Here is a 16,251-nt window from a genome sequence, read left to right on the forward strand (position 1 = left end):
ACCACTACCACACACACACAGCAACCTTCCATTCCACCACCACCACTACCACACACACACACACAGCAACCTTCCATTCCTCCACCACCACCACTACCACACACACACAGCAACCTTCCATTCCACCACCACCACTACCACACACACACAGCAACCTTCCATTCCACCACCACCACTACCACACACACACACACAGCAACCTTCCATTCCTCCACCACCACCACTACCACACACACACAGCAACCTTCCATTCCACCACCACCACTACCACACACACACAGCAACCTTCCATTCCTCCACCACCACCACTACCACACACACACAGCAACCTTCCATTCCACCACCACCACTACCACACACACACAGCAACCTTCCATTCCTCCACCACCACCACTACCACACACACACACAGCAACCTTCCATTCCACCACCACCACTACCACACACACACACACACAAAGCAAACTTCCATTCCTCCACCACCACCACTACCACACACACACAGCAACCTTCCATTCCTCCACCACCACTACCACACACACACACACACAGCAACCTTCAATTCCACCACCACCACTACCACACACACACAGCAACCTTCCATTCCACCACCATCACTACCACACACACACAGCAACCTTCCATTCCACCACCACCACTACCACACACACACAGCAACCTTCCATTCCACCACCACCACTACCACACACACACAGCAACCTTCCATTCCACCACCACCACCACCACTACCACACACACACAGCAACCTTCAATTCCACCACCACCACTACCACACACACACAGCAACCTTCCATTCCACCACCACCACCACCACTACCACACACACACAGCAACCTTCCATTCCACCACCATCACTACCACACACACACAGCAACCTTCCATTCCACCACCATCACTACCACACACACACACACAGCAACCTTCCATTCCACCACCACCACTACCACACACACACAGCAACCTTCCATTCCACCACCACCACTACCACACACACACACAGCAACCTTCCATTCCACCACCACCACTACCACACACACACACAGCAACCTTCCATTCCACCACCACCACTACCACACACACACAGCAACCTTCCATTCCACCACCACCACTACCACACACACACAGCAACCTTCCATTCCACCACCACCACTACCACACACACACAGCAACCTTCCATTCCACCACCACCACTACCACACACACACACACAGCAACCTTCCATTCCACCACCACCACTACCACACACACACAGCAACCTTCCATTCCACCACCACCACTACCACACACACACACACAGCAACCTTCCATTCCTCCACCACCACTACCACACACACACACAGCAACCTTCCATTCCACCACCACCACTACCACACACACACAGCAACCTTCCATTCCACCACCACCACTACCACACACACACACAGCAACCTTCCATTCCACCACCACCACTACCACACACACACAGCAACCTTCCATTCCACCACCACCACGACCACACACACACACACAGCAACCTTCCATTCCACCACCACCACTACCACACACACACAGCAACCTTCCATTCCACCACCACCACTACCACACACACACACACACACACACACACACACACACAGCAACCTTCCATTCCACCACCACAACCACTACCACACACACACACACACACACACACACACACACACACACACACACACACACACACAGCAACCTTCCATTCCACCACCACTACCACACACACACACACACACACACACACACACACACACACACACACACACACACACACACACACACAGCAACCTTCCATTCCACCACCACCACCACTACCACACACACAGCAACCTTCCATTCCACCACCACCACTACCACACACACACAGCAACCTTCCATTCCACCACCACAACCACTACCACACACACACACACACACACACACAGCAACCTTCCATTCCACCACCACAACCACTACCACACACACACACACACACACACACACACAGCAACCTTCCATTCCACCACCACCACTACCACACACACAGCAACCTTCCATTCCACCACCACCACTACCACACACACACACACAGCAACCTTCCATTCCACCACCACCACCACTACCACACACACACACACAGCAACCTTCCATTCCACCACCACCACTACCACACACACACAGCAACCTTCCATTCCACCACCATCACTACCACACACACAGCAACCTTCCATTCCACCACCACCACTACCACACACACACAGCAACCTTACATTCCACCACCACCACCACTACCACACACACACACACACAGCAACCTTACATTCCACCACCATCACTACCACACACACACACACAGCAACCTTCCATTCCACCACCACCACTACCACACACACACAGCAGCCTTCCATTCCACCACCACCACTACCACACACACACAGCAACCTTCCATTCCACCACCACCACGACCACACACACAGCAACCTTCCATTCCACCACTACCACACACACACACCAACCTTCCATTCCACCACCACTACCACACACACACACACAGCAACCTTCCATTCCACCACCACCACCACTACCACACACACACAGCAACCTTCCATTCCACCACCACCACCACTACCACACACACACAGCAACCTTCCATTCCACCACCACCACCACTACCACACACACACACACAGCAACCTTCCATTCCACCACCACCACCACTACCACACACACACACACAGCAACCTTCCATTCCACCACCACCACCACTACCACACACACACAGCAACCTTCCATTCCACCACCACCACCACTACCACACACACACAGCAACCTTCCATTCCACCACCACCACTACCACACACACACAGCAACCTTCCATTCCACCACCACCACCACTACCACACACACACAGCAACCTTCCATTCCACCACCACCACTACCACACACACACAGCAACCTTCCATTCCACCACCACCACGACCACACACACACAGCAACCTTCCATTCCACCACCACCACGACCACACACACAGCAACCTTCCATTCCACCACCACCTCCACTACCACACACACACAGCAACCTTCAATTCCACCACCACCACTACCACACACACACAGCAACCTTACATTCCACCACCACCACCACTACCACACACACACAGCAACCTTCAATTCCACCACCACCACTACCACACACACACAGCAACCTTCCATTCCACCACCACCACGACCACACACACAGCAACCTTCCATTCCACCACCACTACCACACACACACACACAGCAACCTTCAATTCCACCACCACCACTACCACACACACACAGCAACCTTCCATTCCACCACCACCACCACTACCACACACACACAGCAACCTTCAATTCCACCACCACCACTACCACACACACACAGCAACCTTCCATTCCACCACCACCACGACCACACACACACAGCAACCTTCCATTCCACCACCACCACGACCACACACACAGCAACCTTCCATTCCACCACTACCACACACACACCAACCTTCCATTCCACCACCATTACCACACACACACACACAGCAACCTTCCATTCCACCACCACCACCACTACCACACACACACACCAACCTTCCATTCCACCACCACCACTACCACACACACACAGCAACCTTCCATTCCACCACCACCACCACACACACACACACACACACACAGCAACCTTCCATTCCACCACCACCACTACCACACACACACACAGCAACCTTCCATTCCACCACCACCACCACTACCACACACACACAGCAACCTTCCATTCCACCACCACCACCACTACCACACACACACAGCAACCTTCCATTCCACCACCACCACCACACACACACACACACACACAAAGCAACCTTCCATTCCACCACCACCACTACCACACACACACACAGCAACCTTCCATTCCACCACCACCACTACCACACACACACACAGCAACCTTCCATTCCACCACCACCACTACCACACACACACACACAGCAACCTGAGGCTGGACAACATCTGCAGAGAAGGGGACGACAAATTACACTACATCTTCAATCCTCTGGCTTAATGGCACAAGGCAGCTTGGTCAGCTGGTACATCCCACGGAACTTCATTCCACACAGGTAGCCAACACACTTCGACGACAGGCCGATGACAGCTGCGGGGCATGTTACTCTAAATGACTACTCTTCCGGGTGGGGAAGAGTAGAGACTGGCAGAGGAAGCAGTAAGCACCCATCACTTCCTGGGATTCTGCTTCCAACCCTTGCAAGTAGCAGGTGGCAACCGGCAATTGGGCTTCAAGGCGAGAGATGGTTGGGTGAATGGGCTGGCGAGGAGTCAGCCAAGGGGTGGATGGCAAGGCAACCAATGGGTTGCAGAGTGGCTACAAGGGTGACGGATAAGCAGCATGGTGATGGATGACGGGAGAGTAAGGCTAAATGACGAGTGGGCAACTCCCCTGCGGTGGGTGACGGGGGCGGCCTGAGGGGTCACAGGCTCTAGGGTGATATCAGTTACTATCCTGGGGTGTGGGTACCCATGAGTGATCAGTGTGTGTGGGCGGGGCGGGAGGGAACACTGCTGGCCAATGTGTAAATAAAGGTACAAATAAGTACAATTATCATACAGAGTATAAGGGTGTCACAGATGTAAACATACTAACATCAACATAATTACACCAACATACTTAAACCAGCATACTTACACCAGTATACCTACGCAAGATAAGCTGTTCCCTATTTCTCACTAGCAGGCTAAAGTGTTTCCCTTCCTATACATCATATCAGCCTCCCAGGATGGTTATAAATAATTTACCTGAGGTCCACCCTGAGTGACGGTGATCACTAGTGGTACTCAGGTCCACCCTGAGTGACAGTGATCACTAGTGGTACTCAGGTCCACCCTGAGTGACAGTGATCACTAGTGGTACTCAGGTCCACCTAGAGTGACAGTGATCACTAGTGGTACTCAGGTCCACCCTGAGTGACAGTGATCACTAGTGGTACTCAGGTCCACCTTAAGTGATAGTGATCACCAGTGGTACTCAGGTCCACCTTGAGTGACAGTGATCACTAGTGGTACTCAGGTCCACCTTAAGTGATAGTGATCACCAGTGGTACTCAGGTCCACCTTGAGTGACAGTGATCACTAGTGGTATTCAGGTCCACCTTAAGTGATAGTGATCACCAGTGGTACTCAGGTCCACCTTGAGTGACAGTGATCACTAGTGGTACTCAGGTCCACCTTAAGTGATAGTGATCACCAGTGGTACTCAGGTCCACCCTGAGTGACAGTGATCACTAGTGGTACTCAGGTCCACCTTGAGTGACAGTGATCACTAGTGGTACTCAGGTCCACCCTGAGTGACAGTGATCACTAGTGGTACTCAGGTCCACCTTAAGTGATAGTGATCACCAGTGGTACTCAGGTCCACCTTAAGTGACAGTGATCACTAGTGGTACTCAGGTCCACCTTAAGTGATAGTGATCACCAGTGGTACTCAGGTCCACCTTGAGTGACAGTGATCACTAGTGGTACTCAGGTCCACCTTAAGTGATAGTGATCACCAGTGGTACTCAGGTCCACCTTGAGTGATAGTGATCACCAGTGGTACTCAGGTCCACCTTGAGTGACAGTGATCACTAGTGGTACTCAGGTCCACCTTAAGTGATAGTGATCACCAGTGGTACTCAGGTCCACCTTGAGTGACAGTGATCACTAGTGGTACTCAGGTCCACCTTAAGTGATAGTGATCACCAGTGGTACTCAGGTCCACCTTGAGTGACAGTGATCACTAGTGATACTCAGGTCCACCTTAAGTGATAGTGATCACCAGTGGTACTCAGGTCCACCTTGAGTGACAGTGATCACTAGTGGTACTCAGGTCCACCTTAAGTGATAGTGATCACCAGTGGTACTCAGGTCCACCTTGAGTGACAGTGATCACTAGTGGTACTCAGGTCCACCTTAAGTGATAGTGATCACCAGTGGTACTCAGGTCCACCTTGAGTGACAGTGATCACCAGTGGTACTCAGGTCCACCTTAAGTGATAGTGATCACCAGTGGTACTCAGGTCCACCTTAAGTGATAGTGATCACCAGTGGTACTCAGGTCCACCCTGAGTGATAGTGATGACCAGTGGTACTCAGGTCCACCTTGAGTGATAGTGATAACCAGTGGTACTCAGGTCCACCTTGAGTGATAGTGATCACCAGTGGTACTCAGGTCCACCTTGAGTGATAGTGATAACCAGTGGTACTCAGGTTCACCTTGAGTGATAGTGATCACCAGTGGTACTCAGGTCCACCTTGAGTGATAGTGATCACCAGTGGTACTCAGGTCCACCTTGAGTGATAGTGATCACCAGTGGTACTCAGGTCCACCTTGAGTGATAGTGATCACCAGTGGTACTCAGGTCCACCTTGAGTCATAGTGATAACCAGTGGTACTCAGGTCCACCTTGAGTCATAGTGATCACCAGTGGTACTCAGGTCCACCTTGAGTGATAGTGATCACCAGTGGTACTCAGGTCCACCTTGAGTGATAGTGATCACCAGTGGTACTCAGGTTCACGTTGAGTGATAGTGATCACCAGTGGTACTCAGGTCCACCTTGAGTGATAGTGATCACCAGTGGTACTCAGGTCCACCTTGAGTGACAGTGATCACCAGTGGTACTCAGGTCCACCTTGAGTGACAGTGATCACCAGTGGTACTCAGGTCCACCTTGAGTGACAGTGATCACCAGTGGTACTCAGGTCCACCTTGAGTGACAGTGATCACCAGTGGTACTCAGGTCCACCCTGGGTGACAGTGATCACCAGTGGTACTCAGGTCCACCTTGAGTGACAGTGATCACTAGTGGTACTCAGGTCCACCTTGAGTGACAGTGATCACCAGTGGTACTCAGGTCCACCCTGGGTGACAGTGATCACCAGTGGTACTCAGGTCCACCTTGAGTGACAGTGATCACTAGTGGTACTCAGGTCCACCCTGGGTGACAGTGATCACCAGTGGTACTCAGGTCCACCCTGAGTGACAGTGATCACCAGTGGTACTCAGGTCCACCTTGAGTGACAGTGATCACTAGTGGTACTCAGGTCCACCCTGGGTGACAGTGATCACCAGTGGTACTCAGGTCTACCCTGAGTGACAGTGATCACCAGTGGTACTCAGGTCCACCCTGAGTGACAGTGATCACCAGTGGTACTCAGGTCCACCCTGAGTGATAGTGATCACCAGTGGTACTCAGGTCCACCCTGAGTGAGAGTGATCACCAGTGGTACTCAGGTCCACCCTGAGTGACAGTGATCACCAGTGGTACTCAGGTCCACCTTGAGTGACAGTGATCACCAGTGGTACTCAGGTCCACCTTGAGTGACAGTGATCACTAGTGGTACTCAGGTCCACCCTGGGTGACAGTGATCACCAGTGGTACTCAGGTCCACCCTGAGTGACAGTGATCACCAGTGGTACTCAGGTCCACCCTGAGTGACAGTGATCACCAGTGGTACTCAGGTCCACCCTGAGTGATAGTGATCACCAGTGGTACTCAGGTCCACCTTGAGTGACAGTGATCACCAGTGGTACTCAGGTCCACCCTGAGTGACAGTGATCACCAGTGGTACTCAGGTCCACCTTGAGTGACAGTGATCACCAGTGGTACTCAGGTCCACCCTGAGTGACAGTGATCACCAGTGGTACTCAGGTCCACCCTGAGTGACAGTGATCACCAGTGGTACTCAGGTCCACCCTGAGTGACAGTGATCACCAGTGGTACTCAGGTCCACCTTGAGTGACAGTGATCACCAGTGGTACTCAGGTCCACCTCCGGTAATTATAACAATAAAGAAGCAATAAACCCGCTGGGGTAATACATTGTCTGGAGACCAGGAGGTAATCTGGTCTGATCTGAGGAAGGGAAGAGTAACTCCAATTCCATGGAGCAAGAGCAGGTGTTCATAATGCGCATAGAGTGAACGGGGGATACGGGCGGGGGTGAGCGCCCCCGCCACCCACTGACCAGGGCCGCCCAGGCAGCGGGGGTGGGCGCCCCCGCCACCCACTGACCAGGGCCACCACAGCAACAGGGGTGGGCGTCCCCGCCACCCAGTGACCAGGGCCACCACAATAACAGGGGTAGGCACCCCAGCCACCCATAGACCTGGGCCGCCCCAGGAATTCGGGATGGGCGCCCCCCGCCACCCAATGACCAGGGCCGTCCCAGCAACGGGGGTGGGCGCCCCCTGTCACCCACTGACCTGGGCCGCCCCAGCTGGGCGCCCCCCGCCACCCACTGACCAGGACCGCCCCAGCAGCGAGGGTGGGCGCCCCCCGCCACCCACTGACCAGGGCCGCTCCAGCAGTGGGGGTGGGCGCCCCCGCCACCCACTGACCAGGGCCGCCCCAGCAGCGGGGGTGGGCGCCCCCGCCACCCACTGACCACGGCCGCCCCAGCAGCGGGGATGGGCGCCCCCTGCCACCCACTGACCAGGGCCGCCCCAGCAGCGGGGGTAGGCGCCCCACGCCACCCACTGACCAGGGCCGCCCCAACAGCGGGGGTGGGCGCCCCCCGCCACCCACTGACCTGGGCCGCCCCAGCAGCGGGGGTGGGCGCCCCCGCCACCCACTGACCAGGGCCACCCCAGCAGCGGGGGTGGGCGCCCCCGCCACCCACTGACCAGGGCCGCCCCAGCAGTGGGGGTGGGCGCCCCAGCCACCCACTGACCAGGGCCGCCCCAGCAGCGGGGGTGGGCGCCCCCGCCACCCACTGACCAGGGCCGCCCCAGCAGGGGGGGTGGGCGCCCCCGCCACCCACTGACCAGGGCCGCCCCAGCAGTGGGGGTGGGCGCCCCCCGCCACCCACTGACCAGGGCCGCCCCAGCAGCGGGGGTGGGCGCCCCCGCCACCCACTGACCTGGGCCGCCCCAGCAGTGGGGGTGGGCGCCCCCCGCCACCCACTGACCAGGGCCGCCCCAGCAGTGGGGGTGGGCGCCCCCGCCACCCACTGACCAGGGCCACCCCAGCAGCGGGGGTGGGCGCCCCCGCCACCCACTGACCTGGGCCGCCCCAGCAGTGGGGGTGGGCGCCCCCGCCACCCACTGACCAGGGCCGCCCCAGCAGCGAGGGTGGGCGCCCCCGCCACCCACTGACCTGGGCCGCCCCAGCAGCCACCAAGCAGGCGTGTAATACAATTTCACCAGGTTTGGTCCGACTTAACATCAAGTATCATATGATTCTGGGAGGGTGTGGGCGCTGAGGCGTGGGTGTGGGCGCGCAGGCGTGCACGCCCGCACTTCCGCCCTACCACCTCCGCCCACCAAATCACGTACCTAGTTTGCCTCTTAATGAATTGAATTAAATCATCTATACTGAGAATCTGAAAGTGATTTACGGTCAAGGGCTCCATTAGACGGGCGAGTGAAGGAACTACCTTGGCCAGGATAATGTGGAGAATAGATCAGAGCGAAGGGTGGTGTAATGACCCGCCCTCCCCCAGCCGCCGTCCCCCGCCCGCCGACATCGCCGCCCCTCCCCCCAGCCGCCGCCCCCCGCCACCCCTCACACAATATGATCACAGCCACTGTGACTAGATGATTTAATAGAATCTTCACAAACCGTATTATGAACGAAGTACTGACCATGAATTACTTTGAGATCTCCTTTTCACCGAGATAACAACATCTCTTCCGTGGCGGGGAGTGGGAGGAGCTGCTGACGCGCTCGCCAATGAGGAGAAACCGTGGGAGGAGCAGCTTATACAGGGACCAATGAGAAGGAAACCTGAGGAGGAGTAACCAATCAAGCGTGAGGTACGCCAGGCTCCACCCCTCTCTGTTATTCACTCAGGGGGTGGAGCTCTCACTGTGTGGAGCTCCGCCGAGCTCTGCACAGCTCTCACGCTGATGCTGCTCCTCCCAGCAGTATTTCTTATTTATATCCAAATCTTTTATATACTTGTGTAGTAATCTAATGACAGATATGCTATGCATGACGTAAGACTTAACACTCCTGGCAAAGTGGATTACACTAGTGTTAACAAAAATATAAACTCCATGATTTATCTGCCAGTTCTCATGTTGTAATAACCAGCAACATTGTTAAAAAATAACGTTGCTTTATATATATATATATATACATATATATATATATATATATATATATATATATATATATATATATATATATATATATATATATATATATATATATATATATATATATATATATATATATATATACTAAACCTCGCCAATAAACAATAAATAATAACTTAAAAAATTGGCTGTTGGAAAACAATACAATTTTAACTTATTTATAAATTAACTGATAGATTTTGAAATCTATTAAAAAATTTCCTTTTTGCATTATTTCTTTTTAATATTATGAGGTAACATAAAAGTAAATATTGTATATGGATGCATTAAGCAAGTAATTATATATATATATATATATATATATATATATATATATATATATATATATATATATATATATATATATATATATATATATATATATATATATATATATATATGTAGTGTAATTTCTTTGAAAATTTAAAAATATTTTTAATTACCATGTAATTAAAATTTTAATGGTAATGAATGTTCAAGTGTAAGTGGCGGTGCTGGTGGCCTGGTGGTGGTGGTGCCGTCGGCGGCGGTGGTGCCGTCGGCGGCGGTGGTATCGGCGGCGGTGGTGGTGCCGTCGGCGGCGGTGGTGGTACCGTCGCTGGCGATGATGTCGTCGCCAACGGAGTGGAAGGCAGCTTTGTGGGCGACGGTACTATGGGCGGCAGGTATGATGCGGGCGGCGGTGAGGATAAGGAACAGTATAGACAGGTTTAAAGTGCGGGCGGCGGGGAGTACTGCGTATGGTAGAAATGTGGGCGGCGGTAGTTCGGGCGGTGGTGGTGTGGGCAGCGGGGAGATGTGCGGGAATATGGTGGTCGAGAGAGCCGCTACCTCCATCTGATGCCATGGCCACGCCCTCCAGCGCCCGCCTCCGCTACCTCCAGCCACACCAACAAACCTAGACTTCCTAACATTAACTCACAATTAACGTTACCCTCATTGCTTCACCTCAACTCTACAACGACCCACATATTGATGAGCACTGGCGGTAGCTGTTTGTAGATGATGGTCAATGTCTACAGGAGTTAGAGAAGAAATAGCGGGGACTATAAGACTGGTGGAGTTGTCCGGGTGGTGGGAGTGTGTTATGGAGTGGGAGGAGCGTATGTGTGGTGGGAGCTGGAGAGGGGAGCCCTGCGCCGAGGCGAGCGTGGAGCGGCCTCCTGCACGCTTCAGGGACTGGCTACCTTAGTCCCCGACGTACGCTTCAGTAGTCGACCACGCATCAGCAACTCTCCCGAGCCGCCTGCACTGCTCTGATCCCCGTGTTAATACTTCAGTGTACTCATGTGTGAAGGCTGGCCTCCCACCGCCGCTCTCCTGCACCTCTAGTGCTACCTCGCGATACCCAACACCAACAACTACTCTTGGCAAAATTCTACTGCAAATATTAGTTGCGTCCGCGCCCCCCCCCCTACTTAACAAGGAAGGACTTTTAATAATCGTCGCGACAAGGAGATTTGCTGCGGTGTGACAAGTCCAGTGTGGTGATAGGGAGTCTCATGTGTGACTGGCGGGCCAGAAGATTCACTGGTGCAGGTCGAGGAGTAAGCTCAGTGTCCGTGTGGCTGTGCTAGTGAAGTCTGCATCACCAAGGTGCTTGTGTCATCTCCCTAGGGACTCTCCTCCACCCCTACACCCTCACCATTGATATTTCTCTGCACGAAGGTAAGTCCTCGCCTCAGATGGTGGAGTTTTAAGTCTGAGTGTGTTTTCAATGCACTCTCAGTAAACGACTAGGTTCAGATTATCGACTGAGTGTGTTTACACCTCACTCTTAGTAAACGATTCTGTTAAGATAATCTTCAGTGTTTACACCGCACTTATAGTGAACTGCTCCGTCCATATCATCGTCCGAGTATGTTTACATCATTCTTGGTAAATGGCTCTAGATGAACACAAATCAATCCTTGCCAAAACCTATGAAACAATTTGCACTTTTGTAATTATAAAAGATAATGTTTTTTATCACCATAACTTTAACTTTACGCACTTTATAATGCCATGACACTCCAACAATTTACCAACACCGTAAATCTGATTCTCAGGTTGGGCGATATGTAAATATCCTCACACTGCCTGTTTACCCAGCAGTAAACAGGCACCTGATCGTTAGTCGACTGTTGTGAGTAGCATCTTACAATATATAAATCCAGATCTCCGGTAGCTAGGTGACCTGGCTCTCATATCCCTGTGGCTAAGTGAGACGGCTCCCCTACTCCTGTAAGTAGGTGACAAGGCCCCTGGTGCTCTTAGACTTAGTGAGGAGGCCCCTGGTGCTCCTAGACTTAGTGAGGAGGCCCCTGGTGCTCCGAGACTTAGTGAGCAGTCCCCTGGTGCTCCTAGACTTAGTGAGGAGGCCCCTGGTGCTCCGAGACTTAGTGAGCAGTCCCCTGGTGCTCCGAGACTTAGTGAGCAGTCCCATGGTGCTCCGAGACTTAGTGAGCAGGCCCCTGGTGCTCCGAGACTTAGTGAGCAGGCCCCTGGTGCTCCGAGACTTAGTGAGGAGGCCCCTGGTACCACAAACTGATGTTTAAAAATACTACAGGAGAAGATCTTCCATCCCGCCGACACACACTGCACACACATCCCTTGCCGACACACACACATCCCTCGTTGACGCTCACATCCCTTGCCGACACTCACATCCCTTGCCGACAGACACACACATCCCTTGCCGATACACACACATCCCTCGCTGACATACACATCCCTCGCCGACATACACATTCCCTTGCCGACACAAACATACCTCGCCTACACACAAACATCCCTCGCCGACACGCACACATACATCGCCGACACACATCATTCGCCAACACACACGCACACACACATACCTAGCCGACACACACAAACACACACACAAACACATACACACACACATCCCTTGCTGATAAGCAAAGACAAACATCCCTTGCTTACACACATCAATGCCAGGCCGACAAAAACATCCCTCGCTGTCATACATCTCCCGCTGGCACACACATTGTACGCATGCACACATCTCATGCTGATACACACATCCCATGCTGACACATACATAACCCGCTGACACACATCCCTTGCTGACACATCCCTCGCTAACACACATATCCCCCATTGACATATATCACAAGCTGACACACATCCCTCGCTGACACACATTCTCCGCTGACACATCTCCAGCTGACACACACATCCTCTGTTGACACACATCTTTCCCTGATGCACACATCCCCCGCTGACACATACATCCACCGCTGAGACTTACACACACACATCCCCACTGACACATATTTCTCACCACCAAGACACACATCCCCGCTGACATATCTCACATTCACACATTCCTTGTCGACACATTTTTCGCCGACACACGCATCCCTCGCCAACACACACATTTACCGCTGACATACACATCCTCCGCTGACACACACACATCCTCTGCTAACTTACACATCCTCTACTGACACACACATCCTCCGCTGACTCACATATCCCCCGCTGACACACACATCCCCCGCTGACACACAAATCCTCTGTTGACACACACATTCTCCGCTGACACACACATCCCCAGCTGACATACACATATCCCACTGACACATCACTGCTGACACAACCTTGCTGACACGTCCCTCGCTGACACACACACACACATCCCAATTGACACATATCTCACATGCACACATCCCTCGTCGACACATTTCTCGCCGGCATATGCATCCCTCGCCAACACACACACCTCCCGCCAACACACATCTCTCGCTGACACACGCACATCTCCCACTGACACACACATCTCCCGCCAACACACATCTCTCGCTGACACACACACATCTCCCGCTGACAAACACACATCTCCCGCCAGCACATATCTCCCTCCAATACATATCTTCTGCCGACACACACACATCTCCCGCCGACTCACACACATCTCCAGCCGGCACACACACATCTCCCCCCGACACACACACATCTCCCGCCGACGCACACACATCTCCCGCCGACACACACACATCTCCCGCCAACACATATACCTTCTGCCGACACACACACACATCTCCCGCCGACACACACACATCTCCCGCCGACGGACACACATCTCCCGCCGACACACGCATCTCCCGCCAACACACATCTCCCGCTGTCATACACATCTCCCGCCAACACACATCTCCCGCCAACACACACACATCTCCCGCCAACACACATCTCTCACTGGCACACACATCCCTCTCCGACATACACATCCCACGCCGATACACACACACACGTCTCTTGCCGATACGCCAACACACACACCTACCGCCGATACAAATCCCTCGCCGTCATACGCATCTCTCAATGACACACATCCTTCGCTGATACACATCCCTCGCTGACACACATCCCTCGCTGACACAACCCTCAATGATACACACAGCCCTCGCTGACACACACAACCCTCGCTGACACACACAACCCTCGCTGACACACACATACACACAACATTCGCTGACACACACACACACACACAACATTCGCTGACACACACACAACCCTCGCTGACACACACACACACATACAACATTCGCAGACACACACACAACATTCGCTGACACACAACCCTCGCTGACACACACAGCCCTCGCTGACACACACAACATTCGCTGACACACACACACACACACACACACAACATTCGCTGACACACACAACCCTCGCTGACACACACACACACACACACAACATTCGCTGACACACAACCCTCACTGACACACACAACCCTCGCTGAAACACACACACACACACACACAACACTCGCTGACACACAACCCTCGCTGACACACACAACCCTCGCTGACACACACAACCCTCGCTGAAACACACACACACACAAAACATTCGCAGACACACACACAACACTCGCTGACACACAACACTCGCTGACACACACAACCCTCGCTGACACACACAACCCTCGCTGACACACACACAACACTCGCTGACACACAACACTCGCTGACACACAACACTCGCTGACACACAACACTCGCTGACACACAGAACCCTCGCTGACACACACACAACACTCAGTGACACACACACAACACTCGCTGACACACACACAACCCTCGCTGACACACACAACCCTCACGGACACACACACAACACTCGCTGACACACACAACACTCGCTGACACACACAACACTCGCTGACACAAACACAACACTCGCTGACACACACAACACTCGCTGACACACACAACACTCGCTGACACACATACAACCCTCGCAGACACACACAACCCTCGCTGACACACACACAACAATCGCTGACACACAACACTCGCTGACACATACAACCCTCGTTGACACACAACCCTCGCTGACATGCACAACCCTCGCTGACACACACACAACACTCGCTGACACACACAACCCTCGCTGACACACACAACCCTCGCTGACACACACAACACTCGCTGACAGACACAACCCTCGCTGACACACACAATACTCGCTGACGCACACAACCCTCGCTGACACACAACACTCGCTGACACACAAAACCCTCGCTGACACACGCAACACTCGCTGACACACACACGACACTCGCTGACACACACAACCCTCGCTGACACACACAACCCTCGCTGACACACACAACACTCGCTGACACACAACCCTCGCTGACACACACAACACTCGCTGACACACACAACCCTCGCTGACACACACAACACTCGCAGACACACACAACACTCGCTGACACACACAACACTCGCTTACACACACAACACTCGCTGAAACACACACAACACTCGCTGACACAACCCTCGCTGACACAAAACCCTCGCTGACACACACAACCCTCGCTGACACACACAACACTCGCTGACACACACAACCCTCGCTGACACACACTCAACACTCGCTGACACACACAACACTCGCTGAAACACACGCAACACTCGCTGGCACACTCAACACTCGCTGACACACACAACGCTCGCTGACACACACACACAACACTCGCTAACACACACAACCCTCGCAGACACACACAACACTCGCTGACACACACAACCCTCGCTGACACACACACAACCCTCGCTGA

The 16,251-nt window shown here is 53.1% G+C and overlaps 1 protein-coding gene across 2 annotated transcripts in view; it reads left to right on the forward strand.

The window, feature by feature from the left end:
• The first annotated feature begins 11,418 nt into the window (after window positions 1-11,418).
• The window catches only part of toy (twin of eyeless), a 562,297-nt gene continuing 557,464 nt past the window's right edge, over window positions 11,419-16,251 (forward strand). The window contains exon 1 of one of the 2 annotated variants that reach the window (XM_070088032.1): window positions 11,419-11,834. The gene's annotated coding sequence lies outside the window, so the exon portion shown is untranslated. The remainder of the gene's footprint in view (window positions 11,835-16,251) is intronic. The other variant, XM_053772308.2, reaches the window with a different exon arrangement.

Source organism: Cherax quadricarinatus, chromosome 23 (genome assembly GCF_038502225.1).
Source record: "Cherax quadricarinatus isolate ZL_2023a chromosome 23, ASM3850222v1, whole genome shotgun sequence".
Classification (NCBI taxonomy): domain Eukaryota; kingdom Metazoa; phylum Arthropoda; class Malacostraca; order Decapoda; family Parastacidae; genus Cherax; species Cherax quadricarinatus.